At 38.3% G+C, this 26,550-nt stretch overlaps 1 protein-coding gene across 3 annotated transcripts in view; it reads right to left on the minus strand.

Annotated features, from left to right (window-relative positions):
- Positions 1–26,550, minus strand: part of LOC134207776 (uncharacterized) — a 322,722-nt gene that overhangs the window by 286,376 nt on the left and 9,796 nt on the right. The window contains exon 2 of one of the 3 annotated variants that reach the window (XM_062683672.1): positions 22,191–22,823. The exons of 1 other annotated variant lie outside the window; for it this stretch is intronic. The gene's annotated coding sequence lies outside the window, so the exon portion shown is untranslated. Of the gene's footprint in view, positions 1–22,190; positions 22,828–26,550 lie in introns of all 3 variants that reach the window. One more of the 3 variants, XM_062683671.1, reaches the window with a different exon arrangement.

Genomic DNA, 26,550 nt, shown 5'->3' on the forward strand with positions numbered 1-26,550 from the left:
GAATGCCCATGGCGAAAACCAAATTACGCATTAGCAAAAATAGAACAGTCATAAATATGAACCATCATTCTATTTGGAATAATCTTTTCAAATAGTTTGCTTATTGAAGAAAGCAAACTGATTGGGCTAATAACTAGAAGCCTCAGCTGGATTTTTGTCCGGCTTCAAAATTGGAACAACTTTGGCGTTTTCCCATTTATCTGGGAAGTATGCCAATTGAAAACATTTGTTGAATAAATTAACCAAAAAGGATAAAAAGCCCTCAGAAAGTTTTTTGCTAAGTATGTAGAAAATACCATCATCACCCGGGGCTTTCATATATTTATATTTTCTAGTAATAGATCTCATTTCATCCAAATTAGTTCCCAACGAAGGGTCAAAAACATTCTCTTGATTGAGAATGTCTTCGAAGCTCCGTGTAACCTGATTTTCAATTGGACTAGTGAGACCTAGACTAAAATTATGTGCACTCTCGAACTGCTGAGCAAGTTTTTGAGCCTTTTCGCCATTTGTTAATAAAATTTTATTTCCCTCTTTAAGCGCTGGAATTGGCTTTTGAGGTTTTTTAAGAATTTTCGTTAATTTCCAAAATGGTTTCGAACTGGGATCCAACTTCGAGACATTATACGAGTTCTTTGGTATTGCCTTCGCCTCACATTTTTAGGACGGATTAGTAGCTGAAGATCGTCGTCAATAATAATGGAGTTGAATTTAATTTCACATTTAGAAATTGCAATGCCTCTGGCTTCGACAATTAAATTTGTCAAAGATACGAGAGCATTATCAATATCACTTTTGGAATCGAGAGGAATATCAACATAAAAATCCCTATCGATATACGTTTTTATATAAATCCCAATCAGCCCTATGATAATTGAAAGTAGAGCTGATTGGATTATAAATGGCTTCTTGTGAGATTCCAAACGTCACAGGAAGGTGATCAGAGTCAAAGTCAGCATGAGTTACCAATTGGCCACACAGCTGACTTGAATCCGTTAAAACTAAATCGATTGTAGAAGGATTTCGACTGGAAGAAAAACAAGTAGGGCCATTGGGATATTGAATAGTATAATATCCCGCAGAACAATCTTCAAATAAAATTTTGCCGTTGGAATTGCTTTGAGCATTGTTCCATGAACGGTGTTTGGCATTGAAGTCACCAATTACGAAGAATTTTGATTTGTTGCGAGTCAGAATTTGAAGATCAGCTTTCAACAAATTCTTTTGCTGCCCATTGCATTGAATAGGCAAATAGGCTGCAATGAAGGAAAATTGTCCAAAATTTGTTTCAACAGAAACTCCCAAGGTTTCAAAAACTTTGGTTTCAAACGAAGAAAATAATTTATGTTTGATACGTCTATTAATGACAATGGCGACCCCACCACAGGCGCTGTCAAGACGATCATTTCTGTAGATAAAATAATTTGGATCTCTTTTAATGGAGAGTCCTGGTTTTAAATAAGTTTCTGTTATAATGGCAATATGCACATTATGAACTGTTAGGAAGTTGAAAAAGTCATCTTCCTTACCCTTTAGAAAGCGGGCATTCCAATTTAGAACTTTCACACAATTATTTAGATCCATTAAAACGGAGTCCGATAAAAAAATTTTGTACAGCTTCAGGTATGGTATTTGCTTTGAACATTGAAATCTATTCGAACTACGAGCTCCGAACATCTTTACGCTAACTTGGCACTGCCCGAATGGCCATCATTTGACCAACTTATGCCTAATTCATAGACATTTCTGACGACGTACGTAAAAGGCTACATGTTTATCCGACGAACTCAGTGTTAAGATCTTAATCTAACTCAACATATGCCCATAAAAGCTTGAACTCCATGGAATTAATTTGGCACAGATTTATTCATTATTGAGGATCATTCTTCTTCACACAGAGCCACGTTTTGCTATCTGCATGCTAAAATTCAATTCTTCGCCCAAGCCATTATCTAAACCAACACAGAAAAAAAAATCATCAATATTTAAGTTTCTTCCCGATCTCAATGCTTCATTTCAAGACCAAAAAGAAGTCAAAACGAACGAAACGGCACTTTTCACCATGGCAAATTTGCGCGCGCAAACCCAAACAATTACCTTCCATCTTTTCCTTCGCCGCGCATGTTTGTGGTTCACCAATCAAATGGATCGGCTTACAATAAAGAAAAAAAAAAGTTGATGATGGATGTTCTAACTCTTTTTGATTAAATTCTCCTTTTTTCCGCGATCGAGACTTGAGGCAAGCTCGGTTTGACCCCCTTTAATAACCCAACCCATCCCAGCTGAGGGGTCTTCCGCGGTTAGATGTGCGGCTGCACACACCTCGATCAAATGGTAACTTTGATTAAAATTCTGTCCTCATAAAACTTGAAAAAAAATCAGCTCGTAGTGGTGGGATGGCAACGGCCCAGTCGGGGATGTAAAGCCAGCGAAGTGAACTCGCCAGCAATGGGAAGCGAAATGGAACACGCACCACATCTCTCGTCGGATTCCGGCTGGCGGCAGTGGCTTGGCATGGCTTTATTAGATAATAGCATAAAATTAATTTTAATAGGCTAGAATTGAAAGGAGTTTACAAATTGAAAACTCTTTTCAGCATACTTGTCCAGTGCGCGCAGTCGATTTTGTTGTTGTGCTAAGCCCCGTGGAATGCCCATGGAACGGGTTTTAGTGCGGAGGGCAGGGCAGTTAATGGCAGAACAGGGAGATGGAGAAAATGAGAGGTTTTAGTTAGGTTAGACGAGGGTCATGTTCGAAGTCGAATGCAAGGCAGAGTGTGAAAATTTAAAAAGACAATTTGTAGCTTGCCTTCCACACGTCTTGTTCTTGTGTAGCGAGCAACGTCTCTATCCATCATCGCAATATGAAGCCAACTCAATGTTGTTGCACGACCTTCATGTGTAAATAAAATTCGTAATGAAAGTACTTGAACGAAAATTATAATTCTGTTCCCTGCTAAGGAGGGTCCATTCTGACATGCGATAGGTGGAAGGAGAGTCAACAATGGCCGAGAAAAGTGCTATCGCTCGCTCCTAACAGTTCGTAAACATACTTCATGATTTTTGGTTTCTCAGGACCCGGAATAGCAGAAACCCGCAGACACCGAAATAGTGGAACCGAACGGATAGCACAAACAGAAAAATAAACGATGACTTTGAGTGATTCGGATCGACACATTTGAATTAGAATTAGGATCGAATTGAAATCGATTTTTATCGATCATTGAAATGATGGATGGCTACTTGTTAGGTTACTTGCCATCCCTGTTGTAAGTAACGCATCTGATGGCTCAATTATTTTTTTTACTTGTTACCAAGGGGATGCCGGTGATATAATATTCAAAACTAGATCCAGATTATACTCAAAACAAGGAGCTGACGGCTGTCAGTAAGACAAAACCAGCCATGAAGTGTGTCTACAAGTTACTTTTCTTCATACTGCTGTACTGATTTTCCTCTACAATGAAAACAGATCTTACAGTTCTGTATAATGTTTAGACATATACTAAAGGCGTTGAGGTTCTGAATTCGCAAATTTGGCGTTCAAACGCTTTCATTAGTTAGACAAAACCAAAAAAAAAAAATTTCTGCTTGAAGAAAGTCCCAAGTTTGAACCCTTTTGTGCCTGCCCACCGCTGAAGTTTTGATACCGTCTTTTCATAATTGATTATACAATTTGTAAAGCTTTTCGACGTGAGTCACTGAATAGGAAAGAGCATGTTTTGCGACGTCTTGATCTTCACGATTTAACCGCAATCAATAGAACGTGTTCAAAATTCTGTGAAGTGGTATAGTTCGTATGAAGATAAATCATCACTTAGTGCCCTTTTTTTTATTTTTATTAGTGTTTTTTTTTTCAAATATTTTTAAGAAGAATTCACGTAATATTTAATCCAGGTCAAAGAAATAATTTCCTCGCAATAGCTGTCGTGGTCGCCTACAGAATCATGAATACAGAGAGTTCACTCCCTAATTCGATGTTCTGTAACAAGATATTTTCCCCTTTCTCGGTGAAATTGAAAGTTCCTTCAATATAGCATATTGCGTTCCCTCCGAAAGTCGAAACCTCCCTTACTCGATATTCTCTAAATCGAAGTAGATGTTTAGTCATTAAGCCGAAAGCCGTTAGGCCGAATGACCATTAGGCCGAACGGTCATTGGGCCGAATTAGAAGTACGAAGTAAGAAGTGAGACGTGAGAAAAGAGTAAAGAGAAGTGAGAAAAGAAAAGTTTAGAAGTCAGAAGTGGAAAATGAAAAGTTAAAAGTCAAAAATGAAAAGTGAAAAGTGAGAAGCGAGGAATGAGAAGTTAGAAGTGAGAAATGAGAAGTGAGAAGCGAGAAATGAGAAGTAAAAAGTGAAATGGGTGGAATGATAAGTGAGAAAGAGAGGAATAAGAAGCGAGATGGAAATAGGAAGAAAGAAAGGAGAAAAAGATAAATGAAGACAGAGAAAGGATGATGAAAGAGAAAAAAGAAAGAATATAAGACGGAAAGAAAGAAGAAGAAAAAATCGAAAATTAAATAATGAATAAGGAGAAAGAAGGAAGATGGAAGGAAGAACAAAGAAAACAAAAAAAAGGTAGAAAGAGAGAAGAAGGAATGAAAAAAGGAATAAATCAGAAGTAAGAAAGAAAGAAGGAAGTAAAAAAAGAAAGTTGGTAGAAACAAGAAAGATAGAAGGAAGAAGAAGGAAGAACTAAGGAGGAAAGAAAGGAGAAAGATGGATGGAAGATTGAATGAAGAAAGAAGGAAGAGGGAAGGTAAAAATGAAAGAATGAAGAAAGAAAGAAAAAAAATGAAGAAAGAAGAGAGAAGGAAGAAAAAAGGGAGATTGAAGGAAGAAAGCAGAAAGAAGATAGTTTTTGGAAGAAAAATGGAAGAAGTAGGTAGAAAGCAGAGCGAAGGAAGAAAGCAGCAAGAAAGAAGGAGGAAAGAGAGAAGAAAGAGAGAAGGAAGTGGAAAGAAAGAATAAAGAACCCTAAAGAGATAAGAAAGAATGAAGGGAGAGAGGAATAAGATAAAACAAAGAAATAAGGTAGAAAGCAGATAGAAAAAAGGAAGAAATAAGGTAGTAAACAAATATAAAAAAGGAAGAATTGAGAAAGAAGAATGTAAGAGGAAAAGAAGAAAAAAGGAATAAAAAAAGAAGGAAGAAGGAAAAAAAGCAGAGAAACGGAAGAATGAAGGAAGAGGAAAAGAGAAGGAGAAACAAAGAAGTCAGAAGAAAGAAAGATGGAAGGAAGGAGTAAAGAATGAATAAAGAAGGAATAAAGAAAGATGAAGGACGAAAGAAGAGAGAATGAAAAAGAGAAGGAAGAAATGAGCGAAGAAAGAGGGAAAGAAACAGGAAAAAATAATGAATAAAGAAGGAAAAAAGAAGGAAGAAAAAAGGTAAAAAACAGAAAAAGAAGGAAGAAACATGGGTAAAAGAAAAAAAGTAGAAAGAAAGAAGGAAAAAAGAAACCCTTAATATTATTATTATTATCGTCTTTATTAAAGAGGTTTCCTGCCCTTGGCTGGCTCCATTAATCCACTTCACTAACGGTGATGACCTTTATGTATACTTTGTATACGAGAAAAACAAAAAGGAAGAAAGTAGAAAAACGGTAGAAAAAAGGAAGAGAAATGAAAGAGAGAGGCTAGGAGAAAAGAAGAAAGATGGAAGAAAGAGGAAGAAAGAAGGAAAAGAGAAGGAAGGAAGAAGAGAAAAGGAAGGAAGAAAGTAGAAAAGGAAAAAGAAAGGATTGAGAAGAATCTGAAAGGGAGATGGAAGAAGGAAGAAAAATAAAGTAAGAAGGAAGAGAGGAGAATGAAGGAAGAACAAGCAAGAACTAGCTTCCCACTTCTCATTCAGCCTAATGACCATTCGGCCTAATGCCCTGACACCTTTGACGTAAATGTCCATTGCATTGCATTTGCATTTATTAGACAGGCTCAGGGGTGTATAACACTTAGCGGAGCTGAGATTATTTTTGATATACCATTATTATTTATAGTTAGTTTGGAGGAAGGGATGATATTGGTGACTCAAAGTTAGATTGCGTAATTTGAGGATGGACGGGTTGGGATTTAGGCTTGAGATATTACAGCTACTCATCCAGGTATTGCACGTCATGACTGGCTTGGCGTAGCGTCGGATGTCTGGCCATTTGGCCGAATGGTCATTAGGCCAAATGGTCATTGGGCCGAGCGGTCATTAGGCCGAATGGTCATTGGGCCGAATGGCCATTAGGCCGAATTAGCAAAAAGAAGCAAAATTGAAAAATTAAAAATGCTTTTTTCACCTTACCCCTTCTTCCTTCTCCCGTCTTGCTTCTTCCTTCTTCCATCTGTCTTCTTTTTCCTTCTTTCTTTTTCGCTCTTCCTTCTTGCTCCTTCCTATTTCCTTCTTCTATGCTATTTATTTCTTCTCCCTTCTTTCTTCTTCATTCTGCATTCCTCTTTCTTCTTTCTTCTTTCTTGGTTCTTCCTTCTTTTTTTTTTCTTCTTTTCCCCAACCTTCTTCTTTCTTCTTTCTTTCTTCTCTCCTTCTTTTTTTATTCTTCTTTCTTTATTTTTCTTTCTTTCTTTTTGCTTCTTTTTTTCTTCTTCCTTCTTCCTTTTCTCTTCTTTCTTCTCAATTATTCCTTCTTTCTTTTTAATTTTTCCTTCTTCGCTTTTTTCTCCCTTCTTACTTCTTTCTTCTTCCTTATTCTCATTCCTTCTTCCTTCATTCTTCTTTCTCCCTTCTTTTTACCTTCTTCTTTCCACTTCTTCCTTATTTTTTTCCTTCTTCCTTCTTCCTTCTTCCTTCATTCATCTTTCTTCCTTCCTCCTTCTTCCTTCTTCCTTCTTTTTTTCTTCCGTCTTCCTTCTTCTTTCTTCTTTCTTCCTCCTTCCTTCTTCCTTTTTTCCTTCTTTCTTCTTCCTTCTTCTTTCTTCCATCTTCTTTCTTTTTCCTTTTTCCTTCCTCCTTCTTTTTTTCCTTCCTTCTTCCTTCTTTTTTCTTCCTTCTTCCTCTTTCCTTCTTTGTTCTTCCTTCTTCATTCTTCCTTCTTCATTCATCCTTCTTCCTTCTTCCTTCTTCCTTTTTTCCTTCTTTCTTCTTCCTTCTTCTTTCTTCCATCTTCTTCCTTCCTTCTTCGTTCTTCCTTTTTCCTTCTTCCTTCTTCTTTTTATTCTTCCTTCTTCCTTCCTCTGTTTTCCTTCTTCCTTCCTCTTTCTTCCTTCTTCCTTCCTCTGTTTTCCTTCTTCTTTCCGTTTTCTTCCTTCTTTCTTCTTCATCTTTCCTTCTTCCTTCGTCGTTCTTCCTTCTTCCTTTTTCTTTCTTCCTTCTACGTTCTTCATTCTTCATTCTTCATTCTTCATTCTTCCTTCTTTCTTCTTCCTTCTTTCTTCTTTCTTCTTCCTTCTTCCTTCTTCCTTCTTCCTTCTTCCTTCTCCCTCACTTCGCACAACTCATTTCTCACTCGACAGTTCTCATTCGGCCTAATGGCCATTCGGTCTAACGACCGTTCGGCCTAATGACCATTCGGCCTAATGGCCTTCGGCCTAATGACCCAGCATCGTAGCGTCGAGCTCGAGTTATGGTTCTTCAAGGAGCATCTTTCGGATGGCCAGAGCTTCATGGTACACGGAACAATAAAACAGAGACAAAAAAACTGAGAAAAAAGTAGAAGGTTGTATCAGAGACACGACCGCAAAATCAACGTAGAATTACGTATTAGAGTGCAGTGACTCAGAACAGTAATTATAGGTTTCTTGCTTAAATCATTTTTCGAATTTGATTTTTACCATTCATCAATTCACGCGCCAGATGACTAATAGCCGAAATGTAGGCAATTAACTGTGCATAACAATGATAAGAAAATTATTTTGAGCTTTTTAGTGGAATGTCTTCACTTGTCATAAGACGAGTTAATACAATCCCATTGAATTCCACCACTTAATTGTATCTTGACAGATACGTATTTCGACCTCAACAGTAAGGCCGTCTTCAGTGTCTCGTACTTGACTCGACTCAAGTCAAGATACAAGATACTCGAGTCAAGTACGAGACACTGAAGACGGCCTTACTGTTGAGGTCGAAATACGTATCTGTCAAGATACAATTAAGTGGTGGAATTCAATGGGATTGTATTAACTCGTTTTATGACAAGTAATTTTTCAATAGTTTAGCACCTTTATTCAATTATTTCTAACAGTTGTGAAAAATCTTAAAGAGTTTGTCGATCGACTGATACAAAAATCATCAAAATCGGTTGGAAGATGGCTGAGTTGTTAGCCCATACTTCCTGACCACTTTTCGTGACGGTCTTAAATTTGATTCTGCTGAATGACCCCCCAATATTTTCCCGTGAGACGTATTCTACGTCAAAAAATGAAGTATTAGACTTTGATGTCAGATGAGCAAAGAAAGGCATAGATGGTCTACCAATAAACCACATCGCGATTTCCCAAAACACTGCTTACTACGGAAGGGTTGTTTACCTCGGGCCAATTAATAGTTGCTCTCTTGAGGCGTCATTCTCCGTGCAATGCCAAACTACGCGATCGATGTCATCGCAACCGAAACCGTAATTCAAGCCCACATAAATTGTTATCAACCAGGTTAATTCTATAGAGACGTACGTTTAGTGATGAGTGATTGGACACAGGCCTCGACATCGTGCGATTGAAGCCTCGGCTTAAGTCCTCACCTCTGAACCAAGCTCCTGCAGAAACTTTAGGAACTAAGGAAAATAGCCTCCATCCAAGTGTATTGGGTGACCAATTCATTTGCCAATTTTGAAGAGTACTCTGACGGACTAATGGGAAAAACTCGTTGTTCGAGATTTGTCTATAATAAACTTCATTTGTCAGAAACTGTTCACATGCATGATATGTACAGAGTTGGGTAATTTTCCCGAATGCCGTTTTCTTTCTGTCTTATGCTCACCACTCACTTTTCAACATCTCGCTTCTCACTTCCCAGTTATCATCTCTCACTTCTCACATCTTACTCTCACTTCACAACTATCGCACCTCACTTCTCACCACTCGCTTCTCATTTCTTACTTCCCACTACTCACTTCTCACTTGTTACTGCCCACATCTTACTACACAGTACTCACTTCTCACAACGCTGTACTCACTTTGAACATCTCACTTGTTCAGAGAATTCATTCGAACCATAAGTCATCGGATGTCCAATCATTAAACTTCAAATGCACATATTTTCAGAGTAGGGCTCTCGGAAGGCAATCTTTGTGTCTGCTTTGCAGATTATCAGGAAATTGATCATGTCGTATGGATCTCGAATACATGTCCCTTTTCCACCAATTTTGCAAAGTTGCTGATGGTATAGACTGTAATGGCTAGGAAACTTTTTTTTCTAGATGATCAATGCCTCCCTTAAAGAGGCTCGAGATACCTCTTTCATGCTGCTCGGAAGCACCCTTTTAAGAGCTTCTGAAACCTCCTTTCGAGGGGCTCGGAATTCTTCTTTCAGCCAGCTCCCTTTGAAGTGATTCGGAAGCCTCTTTTCAAAAGAGTAGGAAGCACCCTTTCAGGAGATTCGGAGGCTCGAGATGCCTCATTTTTAAGAGGGCCACAAGTCCCCTTTTCAAGAGGATTGGAAGCCCTCTTTCAAAAGACCAAGGAGCCCTCTTTCAATAGCTTCGGAAGCTCACTTTCAAGTGGTTCGGAAACCCTATCGAGGGGCTCGGAATTTTTATTTTAAGCACTTTGGAAGCCTAATTTCAAAAGTCTCAGAAACGTAATTTTAAGATAGTCAAAGCCTTTTTTAAGAGACCCTTTTCATTAGGCTCGGAAACCTCTTTTCGAGGGGCTCGGAATTATTTTTTTCAGCCAGCCCCTTTCAAAAGGGTCGGCAGCCCCCTGTCAAGAGGCTCGTAAACTTCCTTTGGAGGGGCTAGGATTTTTTCCTTCGAGAAGCTTAGAAGCCTACTTTCAAAAGGCGTCATTTCATATGCCCAAAGCCTCATTTCAAGAGGCTCGAAAGACGGCTTTAGGACAGTTCGTAGAATGACATTTCATCGAATGGCATTTAGTCGAATGACATTTAGTCGAAAGTACATTTGGTCGAAGTTACATTTAGTCAAACGGACATTTAGTCGAATGGAAATTTAGTAGAATGTTGAAAGCGCTTAGTCGGTAATGGTTTAGTTAGTAAAATTGATAATTCGTCAATAGATTTTTCATTAAACTCGAATAAATAATCCATAAGATACAGTGATAAACTGATTAGAGGAATTCAGCTAACTTGATCTAACAGAAACTTCTGGAGACCCTGGTGGATTATAGAAAATTTAAAAACCTACAGAAATAGCAAAATATTAGGTACTGATGGTGAAATACCCTTTATCCTATTTTTCGGCACATGGTCAAAAACCAATGATATCAATGTTATTTTGTCAATACTTCATCGTAGTCGGCTTTGAAACATTTAGTCTAATGACATTTGTCGAAAGGACGTTTAGTGGAATGGAAATGGTTTTCTCATTAATTTCATTGAAACCCTTTCTTTCACTCAATATTTATACAATAATTAGTTCAGAATAAAATTCCAACCATAATGCGTTAATTATTGGCCGAAAATTTAAATCAGACCAAATGGTCATATGACCTGATCTATATGATGTCATGGCTATTGACGAAACATCATTCGACTGAATTTCTTTTCACCAGGTGGAATAGATTCATCGTCGTCGTATCATTCGTATCATTCATTCTTTTTATGTGACTTTTATAAGCACCAAAATAAATCATTCATTTTTTAATTGTTATTGACTAAAGTTCTTTTTTTTAAAATATCCATTCGACGAAACGTCATTCGACTAAATGTACCAATATTTTTAATTCGAAAATCCGCTTTTGAACAAACGTCTTTCGACTAAGTGTAGATTCTTCTTTCTAACATATGATTTCGACTAAATGTCCTTTCGACCAAATGTCATTCAACGAAATGGCTCGGAAGCTTCCTTTCTAGTGGCTCGGAATAATTCTTTAAAGAAGCTTGGAAGCCTACTTTCAAAAGGTTTAGAAACGTCATTTCAAGATGCTCAAAAGTCTCTTTTCAATAGGTTCGAAAGCACTCAAGAAAATCTTATGAACTACGCTTATTAAAATAGGGGGTACCCCAATTAATACAAAAACACGAAAGGGTACCTCTCAAGAAAAAGGTTGAGAACCACTGTTTTAAGGAAACAATTATCACTATTCGGCTGAAATTGGTAATCGGTGTTTGGTATTTTGAAAGGTACACCAGGACAAGTTGAAATGCGGGGTAAGTTGAAACGGAAGCTGTAATTCAGATAGGAAAAGACCGAATGCTCTGATATTTTTTTTCAACAAACTACTCGCCTAAACGCACTTTCTGACTGCCATTTTCGAAAGATTGCAGCTTTCAAAGGCAATCCCTGCCATTGTTTATTTTTCGCCCTTTGCAAAATCCAAAACAACTATTTGACGTGCCAATGAAACAGGTATCAAAACAATGTTTGGAAGAGTCTTTTCATCAAATTTTCACGGTAGGTAATCATTCAATGTTGAATAAGCATAACGATTATGATAAATCGATGGAAGCCCCGTTTTAATTTTTGTATTTTGGTTGTTTGATATTGCTCTGTATGTTCAACTCATCGGGGCAAATAGAAATGCGTGATGCGGGGCAAGTTGAAACAACAATTCAAAACATCACCCTTGCAATTAAAAGTATTTTTTTTCCAGAAATCAGGATGGTTTGAAAAAACATACATTCGAAAAACACAAATTTATAAAAATATGCAAACTTCTGAACATAAATTTAATAAATTTTCGCCCATTCGGTCAACCCTCCTACAATCTCCACTAGAATGAAAAGGGGTCATGTTTAAACTGCAGTTTTGAGATTCTTAATCTACGAGCACTGACTCTCAGAAAAATAAAACATAGAGTATGTAAACTTTTCGTTAACTCCGCCTTCCACTTCCCCAGCTGGCTCTTTCTCCAATCGTAGAGTTTATGAGAGATATGATGGCTGTTTAGTTAATGTGCATTTGTGAAGAAGCCACAATCGAATTAATCAACTTCGCAATATACAAGTAAACCAAATAATGAAGCATCCTGAATAGTAATCCGAGTGGTTACCAGTAGGAGGAAATCAATTTGATAAATTTTCAGCGTAGTTCGTTCTTCAGAATTTGGTCTCTGAAAATACGCTTGTGGCTTTGTTGTACACTGCTGTAGGAGCGCTAGCCCGGCTCCTGGGGGATTTCGCTGGTTTCCAATCCTTGCACTACGTCGCATAAACTCGGTGCTCTTTCCAGAGCGGATGGTAGTTATTTTGTGAGACTGTTAAATCCCACTCAAACTAGACACTTGGTGCAACCCAGTACAAAGGTGGAAATATTCTCGAAGTGGACTGTATTAGATCGGTTTCCGTTTGTGGACTTCTCTGTAGCACTTTGCAGCAATCAAAACTCGGTTTGTTGGTTTGGAAAAATATTCTAATTAACTCTTGTATACACAGTTTCAGTCTGACGACTGGCCAAAATCCTTAATCCTACACCTTATTTATTTACAGAAGTTTGGGGTTACGCATTTTATTTACATCACTTACTCTCTAGAAGGCGGTGCTGATTTCGGCTTTACTCTGTTGCGCTATTCGCTTATACATTTTTCTACCCGCGCTTGGATGTTTGCTGTTATATACATACATGTACCTGGATCTATAATACATAGGAAATTCCTAGCTGCGCAAACAAACCAACAGAGCTTGGGTTTTTACGAATTGCGGGAGAGACAGAAAGTGGAGACACTTACTTTGGCGGTGGCGCCAACAACTGCCCTTATTTGCATAAGAGTCCCATGTCATTTTCGCCGACTTGGGTAATTTGCAGTTGAATTTATCAAACTTGTTTTACATGGAAAAAAACAAAAAAAATTAAAAAATTGAAAAAATGGCATCTTTCCAAAAAATAACATAATATTCTTTATCCGTATTTATTGCAGTGGGACAATTAAATGGACTATAAGTTTATTATTTTGTGTAAAATAGTACCTATCAAAATCTGGAATCTGATTATTATGCGAGTAAATATCAAGATTAGACAACAAAAGTGGGATTTGTTTTCAAATTTCTAGAACAAAGCCTACTATTTCATCAGTTTTTCTTAAACAGGACACAATTTTCAGCTAATTTCTGAAAGAAAATTAAAATCGTCAAAAACTTACATGGGACTCTTATGCGAATCCTGGCAGTTTTATAGTCACCTTTACAACCTCGTGCTTCTTGAGTGTCACATTTTGTTATTAATACGGGAAAATTAGCTTAGGTCTGAATATAGCACAGTGTTTCAACTTGCCCCGATTTGCGGAGCAAGTTGAAACGGTGCATATAAAAAATAATTTCAATAAAAAAAATATTTATAAAAAAGTTTGTGAAGGTTGCTTATTTTTTATGTATAATATTTGGCCCGAACTAGCAAACACTGCAAACAGATTCAAAATATACCAAAGGGTGATTTTTTACAGCACTTCAATTTCAACTTTGAAAAAACCGTTTCAACTTGCCCTGGGGTACCTTAAATAAATAAATATGTTCCCTATCTCGATACTTACCTCACTCGTTGGATTCTTTAATATCGAGTAAGGGAGAGGTCACTGTATTCATAAGAATCCAAGAGAGGATGCACCAGCATTCAAGAGTTAATGATTGAGAGGGCAAGATATAGAAAAAGAGGAATAAGAAGAAAAATCTCTTTCTGGGACTCGGTAGAATCTTTTTCTGAGATTGCAAACAAACCTTTTTGAGGAACAATCCCTATTTGGGATTTGGAAGAATTTCTTTTTTGGATTTGGAAGAATCCCTTTCTGGACTTTGGAAGCACCCCTTTTTGGTTGTTGGAAGAATCTCTTTTCGGAATTCGAGAAAATCATTTTCTAGGATTTGAAACAATACCTTTATAGAAATTGGAAGCTATATTTGGATTGGGAAAAAATCGTTTTTGCAATTCCTGATCATAATGCCTGGTTTACAGTTCGCCTTTGAATGCTAAAATGGCCTACTTTTTCATACCAACGAAATAGGTGCTTCAATGACCATTATGCAACTCAAATGGGTTGCTATAATGAAAAACCAACATGAGAACAGTAGTTACATGACTTCATTTTGCTGAATTTGCTTGGGTAAGTGTTCAAATAGCGTCGCGTCATAAATTAAATATTTTGATGGACATAACATCATAATTTTCCAAATGGTAGTTCATCTATCGCTTCATGGTTTGAAGAGCTATGCAGTGTGGTACGATAACATAGAATCTGATAGTTCTCTGCAGCAACATGATTTATTCGCAAGAATTATCATATGTAAAATTTGGTACATTTTTACCATACTGAAGCTCATTTTTCGTCATTGCAAAAAATAGCGTGTGCAACTCGTTGCAAAACTCGATTTTTTCAGCACTCGTAGTACAACTAGTATAACGTACAACTCGTGCTGAAAAAATCATCTTTTTGCAACTTGTTGCACAAACTACTATTTTGGGGCTCGAAAGAAATGCTTTTAAAGGAATCGAATGAATCCCCTTCCGGGATTCGGAAGAATCCCCTTCCGGGATTCGGAAGAATCCCCTTCCGGGATTCGGAAGAATCCCCTTCCGGGATTCGGAAGAATCCCCTTCCGGGATTCGGAAGAATCCCCTTCCGGGATTCGGAAGAATCCCCTTCCGGGATTCGGAAGAATCCCCTTCCGGGATTCGGAAGAATCCCCTTCCGGGATTTGGAGGAATCCCCTTCCGGGATTCGGAGGAATCCCCTTCCGGGATTTGGAAGAATCTAAAAAAGAATGTTTCTCGTATTCTAATTAATCCCTTTCTGGTACAGGTAATCTTAGATATAACGTACCCCCGATATAACGTACACTCGATATATAACGTACACAAAATAATTTTAATTTTGGTAGTTATTACAAAATAGTTTACTAAATCGTTATAATCATTCATGTAAGGATGGCATTATTGTATGGAGTCTAATTTTATCAGCTAGAGGCATTAATTACTGTTTTCCCCACTTTGCACTATCCTCAGAATTCTCCCTAGGTATTGGATGATATTGAGTTAATGAGGTTTTAGGCATGTTTAGTTGATATTAGTCAAAGTCAGAATTGATGACGGGTTGTTTTCAGGTCTAAGTCAGCTAATGTCGAGTGAAGTAATGGTATTTTAGATCCAGGCTTGAAATGTGTACCAGATTATTTTAAAATTAATCTCAGAGAAAATTCCTGAAGAAGCTCAAAAAAAAATCTGGTGAATCTTGTAGAGGAATTCCTGTAGAAATTCCAAAAAGTTCCAAAAAGAATCTCCTAATCAATTCTTTAAAAAATCTGATTGAATTCAAGAAGGGATTAAATGAAACTGAATAAATTTTCGAAACGAATTCGTAAAGTAATTTCTGGAAGAATATTTTAAAGAATGTACAATGATATTTTTGAAGGAAATCTTAAAAGAATCTCCGAAGGAGTTTCCTGAATATATTTTCAAGCAATTCCTAAAGGTATTTAGGAAGGAACTCGAAATAGAATTTGCGAAGAAATTTCTAGATTTCTACAGGAGTTCCTTCGGAAATTCCTTCAGGAACTCCGGCAATTGATCCGGCAATGAATCCAGTAATACCTTCGAAAATTCTTCCAGGAATTCTTTCGGAATTTTCCTTACACATTAGGTCAATACTTTCACATCGTATTCTTTCTTTAATTTCTTTCAAGAAAATCCTAAGACCTCCGGACCCCCTTCGGAAACTCCTTGAGCAACACTTTTAGAAATCATCCCAGGAATTTCTCAAACAATTCTAGAATAAAAGTGATGAGTGTTTCCGAGACATTCTTGAAAATGTAGTCTAATGCGTTAATTGTTTGTGAATGGCAGGTAAAACTCGTCTCGTAGGTTTTCTCAGTACTTTAGCAACTGCAGTAGAGCAGGGCATGATTCCTCCACCACCCTGTAAGACCGCATCCAACCACTCACCTTAGTCCTCCAACCCAACACCAGAAGTACCTTCGTTAAGTATCCATTAAGGGGTGACTGACTTGAAAAAGGAGGTCATGAGCCTGGGATGCGGTCGGATGTTACAAAGTTACCAAAGTTGGAAGTTGAAGAGTAGAGATGAAGTACTTGGGACAAGAGAAGGCGTTGAGGGCAACCCCACGGTCTTTACGTTGGAAACCCCAGCAAGAACCGCCGTAATTTCCTGGTTCCGTAGTCGGCCCAATCCGGCATTGTTTCCGCTGATAGTCGATTGCCCTTCTTATTGGTCGAGTTGTAACGAAGCAAGAAGCGAGCCACCCGGCGATACCACCGCCCGGTAAGCCCGCACAGCCACAGAAGGGAGGAACGAAGAAGAGGAAGGAAAGAGTAGTGCAGTGCTGCGAGGAAGGCCAGGGCTCTAAAGACAGGTTAACTAGTTGGAATTTCTTTGAAAAATCATCCGGAAACAATTTCGGGAATAAATCCAAAAATCATTTTTAAATTCCTCCTCAATGTTCCTTCGAAATTTTTTTTTTAAGAATTACCTAATTACCAGAATCTACCTAATGAGTTCCTTCGGAATTCAAAACTTCTTCCTGGAATTCCTTAGAAAATTCTTCGAATCATTCATTTAGAAATATATTTACGAAAACCTTCCGTAAAAAACCGTAAAAACCTTCCGAAACTCCTTTAGAAAGATCTACGGAAAATATTCCAGTAATTCTTTCGGATATCCCTTCAAAAATTCCTTTGGAGATTCGTTCTGGAATTCCATTACAGATTCCTTCGGGAAATTATTAGGGGTTTGAAAATTCGCTTAGGAATTTCTTCGGAAGTTATTTTTTTTTTGGAATTCATTGAGGAGTTCCTTCAGGAATTCCACAGGAAATCCCAATGGAGATTATTTCGTAAATACCTTAGGAAATTTCTTCAGAAATTCCTGTTATCGTCGAACTTTATTTCTGAATTAAAATAAAAAAAGACGTTAATAACAATTAAAAAAATCAGGATTTTCTAAAAAGTCCTCCAGAAATTCGTTTAGAACTTTCTCCAGCAAATATTTCAGATCTTTCTGCAGGAAATTACTTTGGATATTCCCAGTTTTTTCAGCAACTCTTTCAGAAATTTCTTCGGAAATTCCTCTGGAATTTTCTTCAGAATTTCTTTAAACATTTCTCAGGAAATTCCTTTAGAATGTTTTTCGGTTATACCAGCGGAAAATGCTTTGGAGAATTCTCTTGATTTTTTAGGCATTCCTTTGGGAAATAGTTTGGAAATGCCGTTTGGAATTTCTTGGCATATCCCTTTGAGAAATCTTTGACTTTTTCGTTGAAAATTCCATCAAAAATTCCTTCAAACATTTTGTTGAAAATTCCTTCAAGGAAGTAATAAAATTTCTGGAAGAATACGTCCAATTAAATATCGGATAGAATTCAGGTATTTTGTATGGTTTAATTAAAGAAAAAAAATCCTAAAGGAATCTCTGGAAAAAAAAACAAAGGAATTTCCGATGAAAAATCATAAAATTCTCCAGACTTTTATTCAGGAACTTCTCTAAAAATTTCATCGGAAATTTCGAATAAAATTGATAAAACAGATATCGTGATATCAGTTGTTTTTCAGAATAAAGTTGGCGTATATAATTAAATATTGATGAAAATATTCAATTTGGTGAGTCACGTGCCCCATCGTGCCCTAGTTTAAATCCACTAAAGATCGCGGATACTCAATAAATAAAACAAACGGTGCAACGAAAAGCAAGCCTTGTGTTTCCAGTGCCTCTTAGCCTCTTATTTCCTGTAGAAATAAAATGACGAATACAATTCTTCGGGTCATTTTTCTTAGCAACGAACAAGTTGGTAGGAATTGTTCACAAGAAAAGCTGTTTCACACTGCTAGCTGAGCATTATATAAAAAAATAAAATTCGCCCATAAAGTACATGATAGTACAACATTTATGTAGTGTAAAATAAGGATGATTACTCATGCTTCGATATAACGTACAATTCGATATAACGTACAAACTTGAAATCGATATGTACGTTATATCGAAGTTTACCTGTATTAGTAAAAATCTCATTCGGGACTTGGAAGAATATCCTTCTAATGGATTTGGAAAAATCCCTTTCTAAAGTTAAACAACAGAGGAAACCCTTTCTGGGATTCGGAAAAATCCCATTCTGGAATCATATCCGGGATTCGGAAGGAACCCTTTCTGAGAGTCGAAAGAATCCCCTTCAGGGATTCAGAAGAAACCGCTTCTAGGATTTGGAAGAATTCCATTTTGGGAGTATTTATTTTTGGGATTTGAATGATTTTTTTTCTGAGATTCGGAAGAATTCCTTTCTGTGATACAAAGATCCATCTCTGGGATTCGGAAGGACCAAATTAAAAAAAAAACAACCCGTTTTGGGATTCGAAAGTTTTCTTTTCTGGGGTTCGATGGAATTTCTTTCAGGAAGGATCCATTTTTGGGATTTGGGATGCGGAAGAATCTCGTTTTGGGATTCTGAAGTATTTGGGATTCGAAAATATCTCATTTTGGGATTTGGAAAACTTTTTATCTTTGATTAGGAGGAATGCCATCTTGGGACTCGGAGGAATTTGTTCCTGAGATATCTCTCTGAATACTAGGAAGAATCAGTTTCTGTGATTTGGGGAGCCAGTGGTAGGATTCGGAGGTATCCCTTTATTTGCGATTCGGAGGAATCCCTTTCTAGAATTCAAAGGATTCCCTTTTTGGGATTCAGAGCAATTCCTTCCTGTGATTCGGAGTGTTCAAAGAAATCTCTTCCTGGAATTCGGAAGAAAGATATTCTCACGAATCCCAGAGCGAGATTCTTCTGGCAAGTTACTTACTAATGTTAGAAAAGTATCATGCCAGAAAAGGACTTTCCCGATTTCAGAAAATGAAGCTTTTGAGTAACAAATTGGATTTCTCTTGTTAGGAATTCCTTCGAATAATAGAACGAAATCAATTCAAATGTCTTAAAATCATAGAAAACTAGAATACCAAATAGTACATTGTTGTCAAACGTTCTACCTCTCTCGTACAACGAAGACTCTCGTTTCGCTTTGTGGTTTAACTCCATTCTTTATATAGGAGGTTCTGAAACACATAATGGTTCAGCAATCCACTCAACTCAATGAAGGAAATGATGATTTTCCTACTCAGATTAGCATTGGCGTAAATAAGGGGGGGGGGGAGAGAAAAGTTGGAAATTTAATTCCAAAATAGTCAATTTTCATATACCACAAATATTTTTTTTATACCTCATTGCATCGTATGTCATATTTGAGTATTTAGTCCAAGTATTTAATTTAGATTTTTCAAATTTTCATTGCCATTAATTGATTAAATGTTTGCAAACCGTGATAACAATCTGGTTTAATTATTAATCCAATTTGAAGAACAAGATTGCTTGAAAAAAATATACATTCCTGTTCTGACATTCAACTACGATTGGATTTAAATTAAATGAAGCTGGAAAATTTACTTACAAGAAACTTACAAGATTTTCTCACAGTATTTATATTATAATTCCTGTTGAAAATCGAACTGAGCTAGATTAACAGTCGTATTTTCCCCCCTTTCCGGATGTTTCAGCTACTTCGCGAGAAGTGTGCATGATGGGGCACTACTCGCAATGCAGTTGCAGTCTTCGGCTATCTTCGGTTTTCCACTGGAAGAACAGTATCAAGTATGTTCACGAAATCTTAATAAAATTCGGTTTTCACGTGTCCTTTATTATAACTCCTTCCGGATCTCAATGATTTTTTTTTAAAATCATTAAAATATTTCCAGGAATATAAAACGAAGAAAAAAATTGACAAAAATCTTAATCTTAGTGCAAATATTAGGATTTTTTAACTAGTAAAGATCCATTAATTACGTAACGCAAAAATTGGACTTTTTCAACCCCCTCCCCCCTATGTCACACTTTTTGTATGAAGCATCTGGAAATTTTGTATGGACCGTCACACTTCAGGCAACTCACCCCCTCCTCTAAGCGTTACGTAATTTGTGGAGGTTCCCCTAGTTTTATTTTATTTGGTGGGTTCAGTCGTGTATGATACTTTGCGGAGCCACAACTTTTTAGTACGAAAATATTAAGATTATTTAACTCTCACAACGGTTAAGATTGCATTAATCTTTTTTATGGTCCCCACAATATCAACAAATCATCTTCGTTTCTACCTTTATTAAGTGAAGGATTTTCCTGAGATTTTCAACTCACCGTCTCACCATGTAAGATTTTTTTTATTGAAAATATGTTTTTGCCTTTCTCGTATACAAAGTATACGTAAAGGCTATAGGATCACTTCAAAACCGAACTTTTGATAGAAGGCTCGGAGACCCATAGTGTTATATACCAATCGACTCAGTTCGACGAATTGAGGTGATGTCTGTATGTGTGTGTACAAAAATGTGAGACACACTTTTTGGTACTTAGCATTATCCAATTCGCTCGCAACAAGTTGCAATCGACGCGGATTGCGGTCTAGTTGTTTTCCTATTGAAAATTTCGATCGGCTATTGCATTCCAGAGTTATTGCAAAAACATTGGTTTTTTTTGACAAGGTCCAAGGGTGGAAAAAAAATGCAAAAACAATTTTTTTTTTTCAGAAATCGATGCAATGCACTCAAATGACCGCAAATAGACATAAATTGAAGAAAAAAGTAAAATCTATCCCACCTAAAGTGCAAATTTGACCTCTCTTATATGTTTTTCTCATTTTCATAATGCGCGAGAAAAGCACCACCAGGTAGATTAATATGGGTAAATAACCGACATCCTCCTTACCCCGTTAGCCCTTACGTAATTATGGTACGGCCGTCGCAACCTTTTGAAGGTGCTCTTAAAATAGGAATACATACATATAAAAATAGGAATAGGAATATCAGATAATTATCATGAAATTGGAGCACTGCCTCTTTTTTAAACGTTTTCGAAGCTTTCCGCATGTAATACAAACGTAAATAAAAAGATCCAAAAACTGCTCAATGCTGATATAGAAAACCTTGTGCATAATTCATGAAAATATAATAAAATTCGTTCAAACCAGATACGATCAAGGACGTTATCGATCATTTAGTAATCTGCGTTCGATCATTAAGTAGCTTGTCAATAGCTCATTTCAGAGGCCTAATTTGAAAATGTATTGTATGGTGGACTTTTAGTTCGAAAGTTTTTCTACAACTCTCCTTTACAGGTCGATGTTCGAATTCCACTCTTCAAAAAATTACGGTGTTAGTTGCTATACTTATACTAAATGATGACAAAATATGCAATCATTTAGTCTAAGTTACTGCTACTAGTGCTATAGCCCCGTTATTAGTGAAATTCAAACAACGATCTGTATGGCAGAGTTTTAGATAAACCTTTGCAGTAGAAATCCACCATACAACACATTTTCAAATTTAGCCTCTGGAATGAGTTATTGACAAACTACTAAATGATCAAAGGCAGATTACTAAATGATCCATAACATCCTTGGATATGATTAAAGGACATCGCGATTAAGAATCTTCAGTCTACACCACGCATTTATCTATAATTAGTACAATGAATATGAAAATTAGACACGTATTGACTGAATCACACCACTACTACAAATCAGTTTAATTCTGAGGATATTGAGTGATGTTAACAAGCCGCAAAAAAGTTAACAAGCAAGCAAATGAGCCGCAAAGGCATAAACCCCCTCCCCCCTCTATACCGGGACTCTACACACAGTAAGACTTTACCACAGATTAGCAAGATAGTAAAGTCTATTTTACTGTTGTGGGATTAGGTGTAGTAAATTGAGCTTTCTGAACGATTCACAGACAAAACTGCGAGTGTTACAAATATGCGATCATGGGTAGTAATAGCGCATGAGAGAAATTTGTATTTTTATATCAAAGCAGTTCAATTCAATTGTGACCAATTGTACATTGCAGCTCATAATATGAAATACAGCTCATCTTGGTTTTATGACAAAACGAGAAAGTAATTTGACCAAATCCCAGTAAAAGTGTGGAAGTTGGCTGAGCAGATTAGGAAAACCAATTCATCTGCATAATTTAAATTGTTATTGCAAAATGGAAACACGATTGAAAGTTTCTTGTGAAAAAAATAAAAAGAATAGCAAACTGAGAACTGCAAAAACTAATGAACTAAGTCCAAATTAGGAAACGTGCCCAACGGGCACCGCAAAACCTACCTCTTTTGCCGAAGGCACTTCACCACCAATCAGTCATATTATGCTCCTTGCAGATTCTTTCTCAAAACTCCTCCCGCCCGCCCGCTTCGAGCCTTTCTCGGGTTGATGGCGGCGACAACGACGCTGCTCACTCCCAGCCTATACTCTTCCAAGATCGCTTCTAAGCAAACCACGCAAACGATGCCTGGTGCTGCTGCGGTTTTCTTCTGCTGCTTTGCGCTCTCTTACCGCTAAACCCTTTTGCACTCGCGCTCACACCACTAAAGAAGGCACCGCCACCGCCGCCGCCGTTGCAGCCACAGATGCCAGACACTCTCGGACACGGTGGATTCTGATGGAACCGGACGGGACGAGCGAGACTCGTCGATCTTCCTCTTCTTCTTTCTGTCACTACTGTTTGCACTCTTCACTAGTTTCGACCCCTTCTGGACGGGCTGCGTCCATCGTCACTACAGCATCCACAAGGTAAGGTTTCCTCTTCTCAGGCAAAATCCCAACCAATGGCAGGTCACAACATTTTCCCGAAATGTGGGGCTTCTTTTTTCTTGGGACGCACTTGCAACAGCTGGCAATCAGAGTCGGATCGCATCACATCACATCGGGCTCAACAGGAACGCACAACTGTTGTTGCACCTAGCTAGAGGAATACATTTTTGAAACACTTCCATAGAAATAACTTTCTCCCCCAGGCCTTATGGGCAGGTTTCTGATGAACAACAAACGATCGATCGATGGGCACTGCGGAGCGCTAATCGGCTAAACTATGGGCGCGCGCATTCAACAATCAATTAGCATTCGGGTGCAACCCAACTGCAAACAGTGCCGGTTCGGTTTTGGCAAGATCCGCTATGTGGTGGTAGTCAAATGGATTGTGAGAAATTGATGAAATATTTATTTCGAAATTAAGAGTGAAATTCTTACTAAATCCGAAATTCAGAAAATTTATTCCGAAATTCGGGACGAATTTGTTCTGAAATTCGAGAAGAATTTCATTCGAAATCGGAGAGAATTTTATCGGACATTTGGAGAGAAATTCATCCAGAATTTAGAAAAAAAAACGTCCGTAATTCGAAGAGAATTTCTCCCGAAATTCGGAGGAATTTCTCCCGAAAATCGGAGAGAATTTCATTCGAAATTCAGAGAATTTTTTTTCTCCCAAATTTGGAGACAATTTCTTCCGTACAAACGAAGAGAATTTCTTCCAAAATTTGGTTTGAATTTCGGAAAGAATTTCATCAGAAATCCGGAGAAAATTTCATCCGAAATTCGGAGAGAATTCATCCGATATTCGGAGAGAATTTCATCTGAAATTCGGATAGAATTTCATCCGAAATTCGGAGAGAATTTCATCCGAAATTCGGAGAGAATTCATCCGATATTCGGAGAGAATTTCATCTGAAATTCGGATAGAATTTCATCCGAAATTCGGATAGAATTTCATCCGAAATTCGGATAGAATTTCATCTGAAATTTGGAGAGAATTTCTTCTTGATTTCGAAGAAAATTTCATCCGGAATTCGGAGATAACTTCGTCCGAAAATTGGAAAGAATTTAATCCGAAATGCAGAAAGAATTTAGTCCGAAATTCGAAAAGAATTTCATCCGAAATTTTGAGAGAATTTCGTCCGAAATTCGGAGAGAATATCATTCGAAATTTGGAATGAATTTAATCCAAAACACGGAGAGAATTTCATAAAAAAAAATCGGATATTGAATCCGACCACTATCTCGATGCAGTATGCCTACGCTCAAACCCCTCGACGGTGTACAATGCTTCGATGCTGCACTTGGCACGGTGCCCCGGATCACAGAAACGACTGGTATAACGGCGAATGTGAGCAGTTAGTGGAAGAGAAGAATGCAGGGCGAGGTTGCTGCCCACGAGGGCGAACGAGGATATAAACGGGCGCGGAACAGACAAAACTCGATTTTCCCGGGGTAAAAGGGCCAGCAGGAAGATCGAGAGCGTGAAGAGACGGAGCAACTGTACCGCGCTAATAACGCTCGAAAGTTCTATGAGAAGTTGAACCGTGCACGTAAGGGCCACGTGCCACAGCCCGATATGTGTAAGGGCATAAACGGGAACTTTCTTACGAACGAGCGTGAGATGATCCGAAGGTGGTGGCAGCACTACGTAGAACACCTGAATGGTGATGTGGCAGACGAAGATGGCGGTATGATGATGGACCTGGGAGAACGCGCGCAGGACATAATTTTACCGGCTCCAGATCTCCAGGAAATCCAGAAGGAGATTGGCCGGCTGAAGAACAACAAACCGGCTGAAGGCACTGGCTAGAGCGCTGCGCTGGGGCATTACCAAGATCTGGAAGGATGAAGTTCTGCCGCAGGAGTGGATGGAAGGTGTCGTGTGTCCCATCTACAAAAAGGGCGATAAGCTGGATTGTAGCACCTACCGCGCATTCACATTGCTGAACGCCGCCTACAAGGTACTCTCCCAAATTTTATGCCGTCGACTACCAGCAATTACAAGGGAGTTCGTGGGGCAGTACCAGGCGGGTTTTATGGGGGAACGCTCCACCACGGACCAGGTGTCCGCCATTCGCCAAGTACTACAGAAATGCCGCGAATACAACGTGCCCACACATCATCTATTCATCGACTTCAAAGCCGCATATGATACAATCGATCGGGACCAGCTATGGAAGCTAATGCACGAACACGGATTACCGGATAAACTGACACAGTTGATCAAAGCGACGATGGATCGGGTAATGTGCGTAGTTCGAGTTTCAGGGGCATTCTCGAGTCCCTTCCCGCAGAGGGTTACGGCAAGGTGATGGTCTTTCGTGTCTGCTATTCAACATCGCTTTGGAAGGAGTGATACGAAGAGCAGGGATTAACACGAGTGGTACAATTTTGAATAAGTCCGTCCAGCTATTTGGCTTCGCCGACGACATAGATATTATGGCACGTAACTTTGAGAAGATGGTGGAAGCCTACATCAGACTGAAAAGGGAAGCTAATCGGATCGGACTAGTGATCAACGCGTCGAAGACGAAGTACATGATAGTAAGGGGTTCAAGAGAAGACAATGTGAGCTTCGAGTTTGCTTCGGTGGTGACGAAATCGAGGTGGTAGAAGAATTTGTGTACTTGGGCTCACTGGTGACTGCCGAATATGATACCAGCAGAGAAATTCGGAGACGCATAGTGGCTGGAAATCGTACGTACTTTGGACTCAGCAAGACGCTCCGATCGAATAGAGTTCGCCGCCGTACCAAACTGACAATCTACAAAACGCTCATTAGTCCGGTAGTCCTCTACGGACACAAGTCCTGGACGATGCTGGTGGAGGATCAACGCGCACTTGGAGTTTTTGAAAGGAAAACGCTGCGTACCATCTATGGTGGATTGCAGATGGCGGACGGTAAGTGGAAGAGGCGTATGAACCACGAGTTGCATGAGCTTCTGGGTGAACCATCCATCGTTCACACCGCTAAAATCGGACGACTGTGGTGGACCGGGCCAGAATGTCGGACAGTAACCCGGTGAAAATGGTTCTCGACAACGATCCGACGGGTACAAGAAAGCGAGGTGCACAGTGGGCAAGGTGGATCGATCAGGTTGAAGATGACTTGCGGAACCTCCGTAGACTGCGTAGTTGGCGACGTATAGCCATGGACCGAGCCGAATGGAGAAGACTCTCCTCGCACAGGCCACTTCGGCCTTAGTCTGAATAAATGATAATAATCATCCGAAATTCGTAGAGGATTTCATCCGAAACTCGGAATGATTTTAATAAAAAAAACACGGAGAGAATTTCATCCCAAATTCGGAGAGAATTTCATCAAAAATTTGGAGAGAATTTCATCCGAAATTGAAGAGAATTTCGTCTTGAATTCGGAAATAATTTCATCCGAAATTCGGAGAGAATTTCATCTAAAATTTGGAGAGAATTTCATCCTAAATTTTTATAGAATTTCGTCCGAAATTCGAATAGGATTGCATTTGAAAATCGGAGAGAATTTCATCCGATATTTGGAAAGAATTTCTTCTTGATTTCGAAGAGAATTTCATCCGAAATTCGGAAAGAATTTCTTCCGAAATTCGGAAAGAATTTAATCCGAAATTCGGAAAGAATTAAATCCGAAATTCGAAACAATTTTCATCCGAAATTTGGAGAGAATTTCATCCGAAATTTGATAGAATTTCGTCTTGAATTCGGAGAGAATTTCATCCGGAATTCAGAGAGAACTTCATCCGAAATATGGAAAGAATTTCATCCGAAATTCGGAGAGAATTTCATCTGAAATTTGAAGATAATTTCATCCGAAATTTTGAGAGAATTTCGTTCGAAATTCGGAGAGAATATCATCCGAAATTCGGAGAGGATTTCATCT

This window comes from Armigeres subalbatus, chromosome 1, assembly GCF_024139115.2.
Source record: "Armigeres subalbatus isolate Guangzhou_Male chromosome 1, GZ_Asu_2, whole genome shotgun sequence".
Taxonomy (NCBI): domain Eukaryota; kingdom Metazoa; phylum Arthropoda; class Insecta; order Diptera; family Culicidae; genus Armigeres; species Armigeres subalbatus.